The sequence below is a fragment of the Babylonia areolata genome, chromosome 3, assembly GCF_041734735.1.
Source record: "Babylonia areolata isolate BAREFJ2019XMU chromosome 3, ASM4173473v1, whole genome shotgun sequence".
Lineage (NCBI taxonomy): Eukaryota > Metazoa > Mollusca > Gastropoda > Neogastropoda > Buccinidae > Babylonia > Babylonia areolata.
The window spans coordinates 64,820,917-64,834,140 of NC_134878.1; the positions used below are offsets into that span (position 1 = coordinate 64,820,917).

The 13,224-nt window shown below is 43.1% G+C and overlaps 1 protein-coding gene across 9 annotated transcripts in view; it reads left to right on the forward strand.

Moving 5' to 3' along the window:
- The first annotated feature begins 203 nt into the window (after nucleotides 1-203).
- LOC143280209 (uncharacterized) overlaps nucleotides 204-13,224 on the forward strand; it is a 181,390-nt gene continuing 168,369 nt past the window's right edge. For all 9 annotated transcript variants that reach the window (XM_076584831.1, XM_076584840.1, XM_076584841.1 and 6 more), the window contains exon 1: nucleotides 204-379. The gene's annotated coding sequence lies outside the window, so the exon portion shown is untranslated. The remainder of the gene's footprint in view (nucleotides 380-13,224) is intronic.

The following is a 13,224-nucleotide window of genomic DNA, read 5'->3' on the forward strand; positions in this document are numbered from 1 at the left end:
CTGTTTTCTTTTACGCACAACGTAGCTCGATTGACGCGGACAGGTGACTTGCACACGACTGCACACACGAAAAGAAAACGAGGGGAGGGGGGGGGGGGGGGGCAGCGGCCCCCGTTGATATCCCACGCTGAGAAAACCTCTCCCTCTCTCACACACTCTCTTCTCCGCCTCGCGCCATTGTTGCACGCGCCGCTCTCATCCTGCGTTCAGCCCCCTGTCACGTGATTTCGGCCCACACTATGGCGGTGAGAGTGAGTGGGTTTGAATGAGTTCAGTGCAGTGGAGTGTTGCTACCTGTGCTTCTGGAGTATTTTCTGTGTGGGGGGCACTTCGTTTTCTTTTAAAGGATTGTGTGTGGAGTATTTAGCATGACGATTGGGTAAGTACACACGTCTGGAAAAAAAAGTGTGTGTTTCTGAGGTTTTACTCTGTGATCGCTTTAGTTCATGATATCTGTTCTCTTTCTCTCCGACTTCGCGAACTTCTGTTATCGTCTGCTGAGTGTCAGTCGTCTGGGTTGATCGAAAATAATGTTCGACTGGCTGAGTGTATGCGTGTGGTGTGTGTGTGTGTTCTCGAAACTGGTTAAGAAGTTTAGGAAAGTTCACTTTTTACGTTGTTCATTACGTCATTTGATACCTCGCCAAACTTCATGTCTCACATCGTTTATTGAAGTGGACGGAAAAAATGATTAACTGCGACCGCTGCTTTTGATTTAGAATGACAGACTTTCCTAACTCTATCGCGTTCGCTTGTATGGTTCATTTTAACATTTAACAATGGTGTTTTTAACTGATGTGCGCGTGTTCATGGTGGAGGAAACTGGAAAGAAGAAATTTCTCGTAATTTTCTTCACTGATTTTTTTTTTTTTTTTTTAATGTAGTGCAGATAACAGAAATGATGATCGATATTGCAGCTTCTGCCACTACTACTCCTGCTGTCACTACTGGTAGTACTACTACTGTCACTACTAAGAAGATATTAATAATAGTGATAATAATTTATGGCAACCACTATTCTTCTCCACTCCTCAGTGTGACCGACGGAGTGAACTTCCACGCCTTGCAAACACTACTCATTCCTTCACTGGGGGGAATCCAGTAGTTTTGGGGTGTTGCCCACTTATTGATAATTCTTATAAAGCGCAGTTACACACACACACACACACACACACACACACACAATAATGCATTCACGTTCAGTGTTCTGGATATGATTTATCATGGAGGTTACGTTTTTCAGTGTATTCCGTACTGTTTTTCGTTCAATGTTAAACTAAACTGAGAACAAATAAAAAAGAGAGAGAAAAAAAACCCTGAAAATCTAATCAGTCAGGGCAAAACGTAGGGTTAGTTACTTTCTACCGTGGCTGTTCGATTCAGTTCATGTCAAGATCGACGCAGCTTGGATTTCGGCCGAGCGAAGGGTTAGAATTATGGTTCTAACATTATGCCTAAACCACAGCCCCTACTGGCCCTCGCCCAGTAGGTTTGTGCCCTAACCCAACAGTGATTTAAAGCAAACACAAACCATCGCCGCCACAGGGTCACAAAAGAACCTCGTGAAAACGCTCGGCGCCAAGTGTGTCAACAATGAACGCGTTTGAAAGGCTAAAACTTTAGGCCGTTGCCAACTGATCTTTTGTCAAAGAGTGACCCGTGGTCGTGTAACTATGCTAACGGTGGGTCGGGCGTGATCAGTCGCCCCTTCCCCCATTGCATCCTCTGCAGTGTCAAAGTGCACACATATTTTTCTTCAGATTTCATGCTGAGTAACGGGTTGTATTCCTAATGAGAGACTTGGGGAGAAAAGGAGTCTCTGTCACTCGTGTGAGTGTGTGTATGCTATACACTCTCGATACTATTGTTGAGAATATTCACAAAATTGGCCAAGTGCTTGCGCTTCAGCTCACGGCCTCAGAATACAATATACAGTCCAGCCGATTAATGTTGATCTAACAATAAGACACACAACGAATAGTGCGCGTGCGCGCGTGTTCGTGTGTTAAGTGTTAGCAGGAGTAGTAATACTACAACTGGTATTTTTACATATATATATATATATATATATATATATATATATATATATGTGTGTGTGTGTGTGTGTGTGTGTGTGATGATAGTGACGTGTTTTCACGTATTTGTGATTTGAGACTAATGTACATATATTATGCGTGTGTGGTAGTACTAGTAGCGGCATAGTATTAGTAGCAGTAGTAACTAATCTGCATTTAGTAGTAACAGCGGCAGCATAGTAGCAGTAACAATATTTTCGTTACGTTTCGTTTCGTTTAATGTATAATATTGTTTATGCGTGTGTGGTAGCGGTAGTAGTAGCAGCAGCACCAACATTAGCAGCAGCAGCAGTAAGCATAATTATTAGTAGCAGTAGTAACGAATCTGCCGTAAGGAGTAGTAGTAACGGCGACAGCACAGTAGCAGTTACAATATTTTCATTTGACGTCTTTTCACATGTGTCATTTTAGATGTGTGTGATTTTGTGTGTGTGTGTGTGTACAGATCTATGTGATCACATCGAGTCAGTTAAGGTACACATGAATGTCAGCGCCGTGATAGTAAAGCACTCTTGACTGATCGAAAAGCAGGCCTTTGGGGAAAAAAAACAAAAATAAAAAAACAACAACGAAAAAACAAAACAAAAAACAGGCGCAGTATCGGGAGTACGTTTATGATAAAGGAGATTTGTGATACTCATGCTATCCACAGCTTGCTCCCAGTCTAAATCCAGTCAATGTCAGCCCTCTTCCCATAGAGTCCCCAACGTCCGCACACACACATTCGCTTGACACTGGACACTTGATATTTTGTTTTGCTATATGGACAATAAGAAATGTCAGCACACACATCCACACACACACACACACACACACACACACACACACACACACACACACACAGAGAGAGAGAGAAGGCTTTCTCTTTTCTCTCAATTATTTGTTGTTGTTTTTTTCCTCGTTTGACGCCCACCAAACTGTCTGCACAACGTGCCTGAGGGCTGATTTTTGCTTGAAATGGAGAAAGGGGCAACACCAATCAGTATCAAAACAATTACGTTGTGCGGAGTAGACCTGCATATTTCTGTTGGGTATGTGTGCTCAAACGGTCTTGTGAAGAAAGGCATGGGAACCTTGGGATATATATATATATATGTTGACCAACACACACACACACACACACACACACGCACACACACACACACACACACGCACACACACACACACACACACACACACACATACGCTATGCTGTAAAACTGTGTTTTGATGATTGCCTTAGATACATTTACGAAGAGAAAATGTGATTATGCATGTATGATCCTGTCATTTGAGATTTGTCAATGTGTTTTTATAAAAGTTATAACTTCTTCTCTGCCGTCCATTTTCCCAACCATACGTATATGTTTTTCTGTCTCTGTCTGCATGTCTCTTTCTCTGTCCGTTCGTCTGTCTGTCTCTGTCTCTCTCTGTTCCTTTATTCTCTCAGACTATTTTCCCGGCGCCCGTCTGTCTGTCTGTCTCTCCAACACCTCCTGCCTCCCTCTCCATCTGTGTCTTTCCCAGCTTTTCCCCGGACCGCACGCCCTCCACCACCACCCTCCCTACACTCATTGTGACACCCTCTCACCCACTTCAGCCTCTCCTCTCCCGAACCCCCCCTTGAGTTTACCTAGCCAAGCTCATTATCTCATCACAGCAAGCTTTCTGCTTTTGAAAGGAGAGCGCTCTCGTTTGCGCACAAACTGGATGACTTGACAAAGAGGGACGGGGGCCCACAGGCCAAGGGCCTTCACACTGTCCACTGTTTCAGCGGCCCTGCTGGCCGGCCGTTCTGTCCAACAGTGGAAACCTTTGTGCAGTGTGATGGCCAGGAATGAGCCTTTGCCTTCTATCAGAGCCGTATCTGTGGGGAATAGCCATCTGTCACGGTGGGGGACTTGGAGCATGGATGGAGGAGGATGCCGGTGTGAAAAGCATTGGTGTCCGGAGGAATGAGTACACGGTAGCAGCTTGTGTTCTGTTTCAGCCCCCGGTAACATTAAAGTCCCTTTTGGTGGTGGTGGTGGTGGTGATGTTTGTGTGTGTGTGTGTGTGCGCGCGCGCTTTTGACTACATTCCTTCTGACTTTGTTGAGGGTTGTTTTCCTCCTCTCCCACCCAAACCCTGAATCAGGATACCAGTCGGTTGAGTCAACGACTCCCCCCACTCCCCCCGAACCCCCCCCCCTCTCTCTCTCTCTCTCTCTGTGTCTCGAGAGCTTGTTTGAATAGGGAATAGGGATACACTCACACACACACACACACACACACACACACACACACACACACACATTTAACTAAACTGCTATTTAATGATCACTCAGTTGAGTTATTCCAGAGGCAGCTGTCGCATTATTATAGTGTGTGGCACTCGTGTGGGCCATTCTACACACACACACTCTCTCTCTCTCTCGCTCGCTCTCACTCACACAGGCGCGCGCGCGTACACATGCGCACGAATTGGACGGTCCCTTTCCGTTTTTTCAGGAATGCGTTCGTTCACGCACCATATTAATCATTAGTAAAAATGGTAACAACACACACGTGTACGTTGTGATTCATCAGTACCCTTTCCTCTGCCGTCTCTACAAGTGTCTTTCTGCACAGCACAGGGACTCGACAGGCCAGAGCACAAACATGGACCCAAGGACCCTCACAATATCCTATCTCTTGGGAGTGGTATGGAGGCCGTCTTTGTGATTGTTTGAAGGCGTCGTAAACCACGTTGTAAACCACTGTCTTAGGTTAGTGGCGCAGAAGCGCGGGGGTACTTCCACCCTGAATTGCACCACTCGGGTACTGTCATTCAACGCTGAAGTGCGCAGGCCCGCGTGTTCCACGGGGGTGTAAATCTACCCCCGTGATGTGTGAGGGTGGTGGGGGTGGGGTGCCACTCGATAGCGGTTGTTGACAAGGTAGATTTCAGGATAGGTGGGACGTAGTGGGGGGTGGAAGGGGTATAACGGTTTTTGGTGTGAGTTGTTTGCTTGCTGGTGTGTGGTGAGGAGAAGGGGTGTGGTTGTGTGTGTGGGGTTGTTAGTTGAGTAACATTCTGTGTGTGTTGAGTTCATTTTATATTACAGTACTGGTGAAAATTGTAATGACTGTTGTATGTTTGTCATCGTCTGTGTACCTGTTATGTCCCTGAGTGTTGGGACAGTCCATGAGAGGGACAGAGAGAGAGAGAGAGAGAGAGAGAGTGTGTGTGTGTGTGTGTGTGTGTGTGTGTGTGTGTGTGTGTGTGTGCCTGAGATACATACACACTTTTCTCTGTCTGTCGGTTTGTCTGTCGGTTTGTCTGTCTGTCTGTCTGTCTGTCTCTCTCTCTCTCTCATGGACAGACCATGTGACAAGACAATAGTGAATTCTTACCAGTCACCAGTTCGATAAAAGTTTGAACAAAAGTTTGACAAACGCGAGACAGATAATGTATTGCAAGCACATTTAGAATGGCACACAAAAGCATATTATAGCAAAATATATGCAACATAAATCACATTGACCATGCAAGAGAGAGAGAGAGGAGAGACCGACAGCTCTACTGATTGACAGAAAGAGAGGGGGAAAGAGAGAAGTGAAATTAAACGAATTCTTAATTCACGAAGGTAGTGAACAACGCGCACAAATACTTTTGTATCAAGCCCTCAGGGGCAAAAGAAAAAAGGTAACAGTGTTGACACAAGTGAGCACAAAAAAAAGTTAATAAAAAAACTATAAAAAAATGAACAGTAAAGAAGTCTTCGAGAGAGGGAGAGAGAGAGACAGAGACAGAGAGAGAGAGTGTGTGTGTGTGTGTGCGTGCGCGACATATGGTCAGATGACAGAACCAGACAGTGGAGTGGACAAACAATGTTGAATGACTTGTCAATGGCTAATTGATAAGTGGTGTTAGAATACTTTTATCTGACAAGGGCATTGGTAACAGACACAGGACACGACTGGTTCGGTGATAATCGATGATATAATCATCGCCACTTTCCCTATCTCTCTTTGAAGTGTGTGTGTGGGGGTCTGTCTGTCTGTCTGCCTGTGTCTGCGTTGCCAGAATTATTCGTCAGTATGTTTGTATGTAAGTCTGTACGCTTTATTTCTTTCTCCCTCCTCCGCACCCCTCCTCTCTCTCTCTGTCTCTCTCTGTCTCTCTCTCACACACATACACACAGGCACACATACACCCACATACACACACACACACACACACACACTGACATTCACACACACACACACACACACACACACACACACACACACACACACACACACACACAATGACACTCAAACTGACACTCTCAATGACACACACTCACACCAGTTGACAAACACACACGCCCTTGCGCGTATTGACCAACATAGTATTCAATTCAAACAAATCCCTCGACAGAATGAGGAAAGTGCATTCAAAACCCCTGCATGAACTGAGGAAATATATAATGTGTCTTATCTTATTCCTACACTGGCCGCGGTTCTTACCTTCGTGACTGGAACTGTCATTTCTGGTTGAATTAATGATCAGCCGTCGATGTGTTGTGGGTTTGTGGGAAATCCCAGATAACATTCAGCACTTTGACAGCGTGCACTGGAGCCAGGAGTCAGTCAGCTCGCTGCAGACACACGTGCTGAATAGCGTGTTTGTGTGTTTGTTTTTTGCCTCCATGAGGGAGGAATGGCTCAGTGGCCCACAATCTGTCCAAACATTCTGGTGCCCCCGACTCCAGCTCTGCCTGCCTAACCCTGACTCTCACACACACCCTTGGTTTTTGTTCTGTTTGGTTTTATTTGTTTGCTTTTTAGTGGGACACCTGTATGAGTTGAAAAAAAAGTCAAGAAATCTGGAAGTGTCGCGAGTATTTGCCCAAGGATTTATGTGTGTGTGTTGTGTGTGTTGTGCATGATAAGACAAAGATTGAAAGATTACAACACGTGTTGGACACAGACACAGACACAGACACACACACACACACACACAAACATGCACACACACTCGTATAATGTATAAATACACGTGTGCACATATGTGTGTGTATTTGTGCCCAGTTTGATTTTTCTTCTTTTGTTTTCCTTGAATACCCTTTCCCGGATTGCCACAACCACTTTCGCCGCTTTGTTTGTCGGCAAGTTCAGTCTTGCTGTGATTGTGTCCAAACGTTGATACTTCTCTTTCTCTGTCTTTATCCACCACACGTTTATTATTCATTTTCTTTCACTTTGTATCTCAGCTTAGTTTTGTTCAAAACTCATGTTTGATCACGTCTTAACTTCTAGTTATGACATCCGTCACATATTCAGTATGTACATGTATCAGGACAGGAATTTATATAAGATGTTCTTGTTGTCCTGTTCATCGATATTTGTGTTGTATTGTGACATGTTCCAAATAAAATACTGTTTATACCAAACCACTTTGTTTTGGACTTGAGGAATTGGCATCTGATGTCAGAATGCCCATAAACGAGGCGTGACCCTTCCGACACAGTATATATTAGTTTCGTTTCACCGTGAGAACTAGGTCATGCGTGTAATATGATGGTTTGCTGGTGCTTTTAGAGACTACAACCAGTTTGCTGGAACTAACGTAGCCATTGATTTAAAGCCCTTATGATCTTTCAGTTCAGTTTACTACTTGTTTAAAAGTGGTTCCGAAAGTTCCGTGCTTTTGGATGGAGTCCAGTGAACATCCCCTGTAATCAGAAATGTGTGTTCCCAAAGTCTTTTTTATTTTTTTTTAAAAAAAGTTTATAAATGCAGTGTTCTTCCAGTTGTAAATCTTAAGGTTTCACGACACTTAAGTATACTGTAGGTTTTAATTTCTGTTTGAATAATGTTTGTTTTGTTCTGGTTATAAATGCACACATACTAAAACAATTGTATGCTGTAAAACAAAATTGTTGAACATTGTTGGAAAACAAAGCCATTATATGTAACCTAATAGTAATGTTCATCAAGTATTATAACCGTACGGTACTGCGAGTTCGAAAACAATACTGCTGTCAATCAACCCGTCAATCAATCAGTCAAAAACACTTTATAAATCCACCTGGAAAATAATTGGTCACGGCCGTGGATAGCCTTTCCAAACAACATTTTAACAAGAGAGGCAAGGCCTTCAAGACTCACTTGTGATACACTTTAAAAAAAATCTAATCGTTAAAATGTGTTCTGTATTTGTTATTATATAGCTTCGCGCTTAAAAAAAGAAGAAGAAAAAAAAGCCCTGTACACTGAGAGTAAAACACACAAGCTTTGTATGTATTGAGTATAATTTCAAAATGTAATGTTTAAGATGAGAAAGATCAGTTTAAGGCAAATTAAGTCCCCTAGCATTAATTACAGAGTAATTTCCCTTTTTTACTATCTGCACCAAAACGTTTGCAAAATAAATAAAACTTCCATGCTTAGCAAAAGAAGTTCCTGTCAGAATATCAGATCCAAGTGCCAAGTTTAGAGAATACAAAAAATATAAATATAACTAAATGCAGTTTGCATATAATTAGGCTTCATTTTTTATTTTTTTGTGCCCATCCCAGAGGTGCAATATTGTTTTAAACAAGATGACTGGAAAGAACTGAATTTTTCCTATTTTTACGCCTAATTTGCTTTTGCAGAGAAAATGTAAATGTTAAAGTTTACCACGGACACACAGACACACAGACACAGACACACACACACACACACACACACACACACACACACAACCGAACACCGGGTTAAAACATACTCTCACTTTGTTTGCACAAGTGAGTCAAAAATTGTTTACAAAAAACAAAACAAAAAAATCGATTACGCACAAACTGGATTAGCAAACGTCACTGTCGGCTGACTAGGTTTACTGAAGCATGTTGCTTGATCTTCAGACTCGGTCAGATACGCTTCGGCTGATTAATCGAAGCTTGGCTTTTTGGAACTCGGTGTTTCGTGTGGCACACGGATTGTGTGGGAAGACTGTGCGTGTTTACCGTTGGTCAGGGCCGTGTTTGGTTTGGCAAACCACCCGCAAGAGTTGGAATTTGACTTTTCACGCTTTGTCAGAGGGGGGCGGAGGGGAGAGAGAGAAAGGGGGTAACCCGGTTGCGGGAGGGGGGGGGGGGGGGGGGGGGTGGGGGTGGGTTGCGGAGAAAGAGAGAGATTTACAACCTCCATGAATGCGTGTGCAGTTTTAGGTGAATTTAAATCGAGAACAGCCATTTTCTTTGTTTTGACCGGTTACACTATTTTCCCCATTCCCACTAACCGCCTCCATCTCTTCCCCCATGTCATTTGTCCACCACACCCAACCAACTCCTCTCTCTCTCTTTCCCTCCCCCTCTTTCTGCTTCTCTCACTCTTTACCCCTACCACCACCACCCTCACTCTCCTTTCCCGCCCATTTCTCCCTCCAGCGTTGTTAAGAGTTATACGAATTTCACCTCTCGTAACCCAGGGTAAAACAAAAAGAAACACTTTGAGTAACGTTGTTGTGAAATAAACAAATACAACTTGTAGAAAAAGAAGAAAAAAGCACAGTCTTATCACACGGCTTACAGAGTTCCGGTTCGATCACAACCCTTTACTACTCAAAATGACAGGCGATCGAAGGTTCGCTGCTGATAGCATTGTGTGGGTACACACTTCTCTACACGTCGGCAGTTCCGCCATCCGGGGAAAAAACAAACAGTGGTGGAGGCCAGACTGGGTGGGGGAAGGGGGTGGGTGGGTTGGAGACAGGGAAGGGGATGGTGCTAGAGGTGAGAACAAGGGCAGGGGTAAAAAGGGCTGGCGGGTCCGGCAGGTCAGGTCTGTGTACTCTACCCGGGGTACAAAACGGTGTTGTGCTTCTGAGCTGGACAGGGAGTTAGCAAAAGTATTTATGGGTTTCCCTCTTTGTCCCATCCACGCCACCCCCTCTCTCCCTCCCTACCCCTGCTTTCCTCCAGTCTTTGTGGTGTTTGCAGGTGACCAGGGTATGGTATGTTGGTCTGGCACGATTGTGGTAATCAGCCGTTCTCCTCCCTAAAGGCACAGTGAGGGCATGTTTTGTTAATTAAGGAAACGTAAATGATAATTATATATATAACGTCTTGTTGCGAAATTCGGGATGGGAGTTGGCCTTGTTTTTCTTCTTTCCGCTACATGTATATCCATCTCTTCTCTTCTCGTTCTCACTGGTCTTGTTCCTAGGTCTTGTTCTTATTGTTCTTTTGCTTTCTTTTCCTTCCTCTGCTTGTCCTTAGTCTTTTGACTCTGCCTTTTTGTCATATAAATCTCTTTCATGCTCCCACTTCTCTATTCCTCCCTTTAACTTATTGTTCTTGTTCTTCTGTTAGTATTGTTTCCATCAGTCTTATTTGTCCTCTCTCGATTTATTCTTCTCCTCTTCATTCATCTCCCGCTGAGTGCTGTGTCCTTAACTCAGATCAGTCAGAAAGCTTCTCGTGATAAAGCATGATCTCTCACCTGAAGTGCACACCTGTCTCATGAATGCGTGTTAGAAATCGCGCGCGAAAATGTGTCAGGTACTAACTTTTCTACTTCTTACTTTTCCTTCTTCATAACCATCTTCACCATTTTTTTCCCTTTTCGTTTCCTTCAACTTCAAACGTCCAAGCAGGGTTGATTTCTTTTTCTTCGTTTTTTTTTCTTATATATATATTTTCTTCTTCTTTTTTTTTTTTTTTAGGTTAGAGAGGGACATCAGTGTATTCTGTTCAAAGTAATAGAAAAAATTCCAACGCCTCGAGGCACAGAAAGGTGTTAACCGTTACCTTTGTTTGTGTGCTTTCAGTCGTAAAACGGCTGTTGGTGGGTCCAATGGCAGTCACCCTTTCAAAAGCAAAAAAATATTCTGTGGGGTCTTTGGGATCCCCGCCTTGGGCTGATTACACAGCCCAGTGTGCGGGTGAATGGCGTGTTTGAATACCAACTTGTATGTGGGTTGGGCAAAAACTAAAAAAGAGAAAGAGGAGGACTCAAGGAGAGTGAGGGACAGGTTGGGTGTGGGAGGAAAGGAGTGGGTGTGTGGGAAAGAGGCATGGAGAGAGAGAGAGAGAGAGAGAGAGAGAGAGAGAGAGATTCTTGCAGAAACTTGAGAAAGCATGTATTCGAGTATCCTCTCAGACTCTTGTCCTTCGCTTGCACACTCACATAAATTCATATATGAGATATTCATTCAGTTTATACGTAAGAATTTATATGTGCATAGCCATGAGTTTGTGTTATGCCCATGCCCGAACATGCGTGTACACGCACATGTATACGCTCACGAACTCGGTCTTACAGAGGATCATACCTTTCCACGCTTGACCTTTTAGTCTTGGGTCGTATTCATGTCATCTGTCTTTTGTCTTCTGCCCGCTCAGCCCCCTCCTCTCTCCCATCCCCACACCCACATGAGCTCTCTCTCTCTCTCTCTTTCCCCACCCCTCTCCATCACACACACACACACGCGCGCGCGCGCGCGCATTCTTTTTCCCTCTCTTGGGTACATTTTGATAAGCAAAAAGTTGGGTTAGAATGTTAATACCTCGAGCTTTCTTGATACACTTATTATTTTCTCAAACATAAACGGTAGAATCAAATAACCAACAGCGACAAAAACAACGTAGGACGAGAAAAAAATACGATAGACATCTTGAAAGAAAAAAGGGGGAAAATAAGGAAGAAAAGAGAGACAGACAGACAGACAGACAGACACACACACACACACACACACACACACACACACACACACACACACACACACACACACACACACACAGAGAGAGAGAGAGCGCGGATGGATGAATGAAAAAACAGCCAAAAGCCCACGGGGAGAGAAGAAAGAGAAAGACAGACTGACACCGAGACAAGAGAGGGAGAGCGGGGATAAATGAATGAAAAGAAAGCCCTGGGCTTTGCACTTTGAAATAACTGGCATTGAAATGACTGGCACTGAAAGGAATCGAACAATAATGGCCCTCTGTGGGACCTTTACAATTGGTAATATGATGCATGTATATCATCGATCAGAGGCTATGCACTGACGGTCTTGTCACACAGGGACACAAAAACACAATACAATGCAGTATGACATGATGTAATGCATTACACTGCAGAGTGATATGATACCATAGGATTCAGGAACGTGCAACACAATTCAGTACAACACAATACAGTGTGAACTTTTATACAACACAAATTTATCAGTGCAGTAGAACGGAATGCAGTTTAGTACAATACACAACAGTACTATATAATACATTACAATAGAATATGTACAGATCTATCTATCTATCTATGTACATATCCACACATACATATACGGAGAACAATACAATATAATACCACGTAATGCAGCATAGTTCAATAAAGTACAATACAAATTACAGTATCATGCAGAGCAGTTTATTGTACAGTACAATATATATAATCATACCATGCAATGCAGTAAAGTACAAAACAGTACGTATGTGTAATATATGCTAATGCCATGCAATGCATTATAGTACAATACAGTCCAAAGTATTAATACCATACATTTATTCTAATATATTGATTTGCAATTACAGTTCAGTACAAATCAACTCAGCTTTATCACAGAGGACGCATACAGGTTAATGGCTGTGTGTCATTCATTTCCCGTCTTTTTTTTTCCTTCCATTTTTTGTTCTTTGCGCCCTTTCTTCCTTTCTTTTCTTCTTCCTTTGTTTTTGTCTTCTACAAAATGTACTATAATATTCAGCCCGCAAACTGGAATATTTGATTACGTGATTTTTGTTACAAGTTGCAGTAATAAGATCTAAATTAAGTAATTTAATCATAGGAGAAGGAGACAGTGGAACGCAGAGAACCCTCGAGAATGGGGCATTCAACTGAAACACAGTGATACTTAGCGGAACTGCAGGTTGACGTCAATCGTTAACGTCAATAAGATTGGATACATACTGAATCAAGGGAACAATCGTGAAGGGGAAAGGGTTTTTTGTTTTCGTTTGTGTTGGGGAGGAAGAGGGTGGAGAGGGGGAGAGACGTAAATGAATGATATCATCTTTTACTATATTTATTTACCAATTCATTTACTCGTTTATTTTAATATTAACGGTGCTCCTCATGGTGGTCAAAAAGAGATAAATCCTCTCATCCTCTTGCAGGACTGATTTCGCCTACTACCCTGTAGCCCACCTCAAAAGCACAGTTAGGACTATGAAAGTGGACAC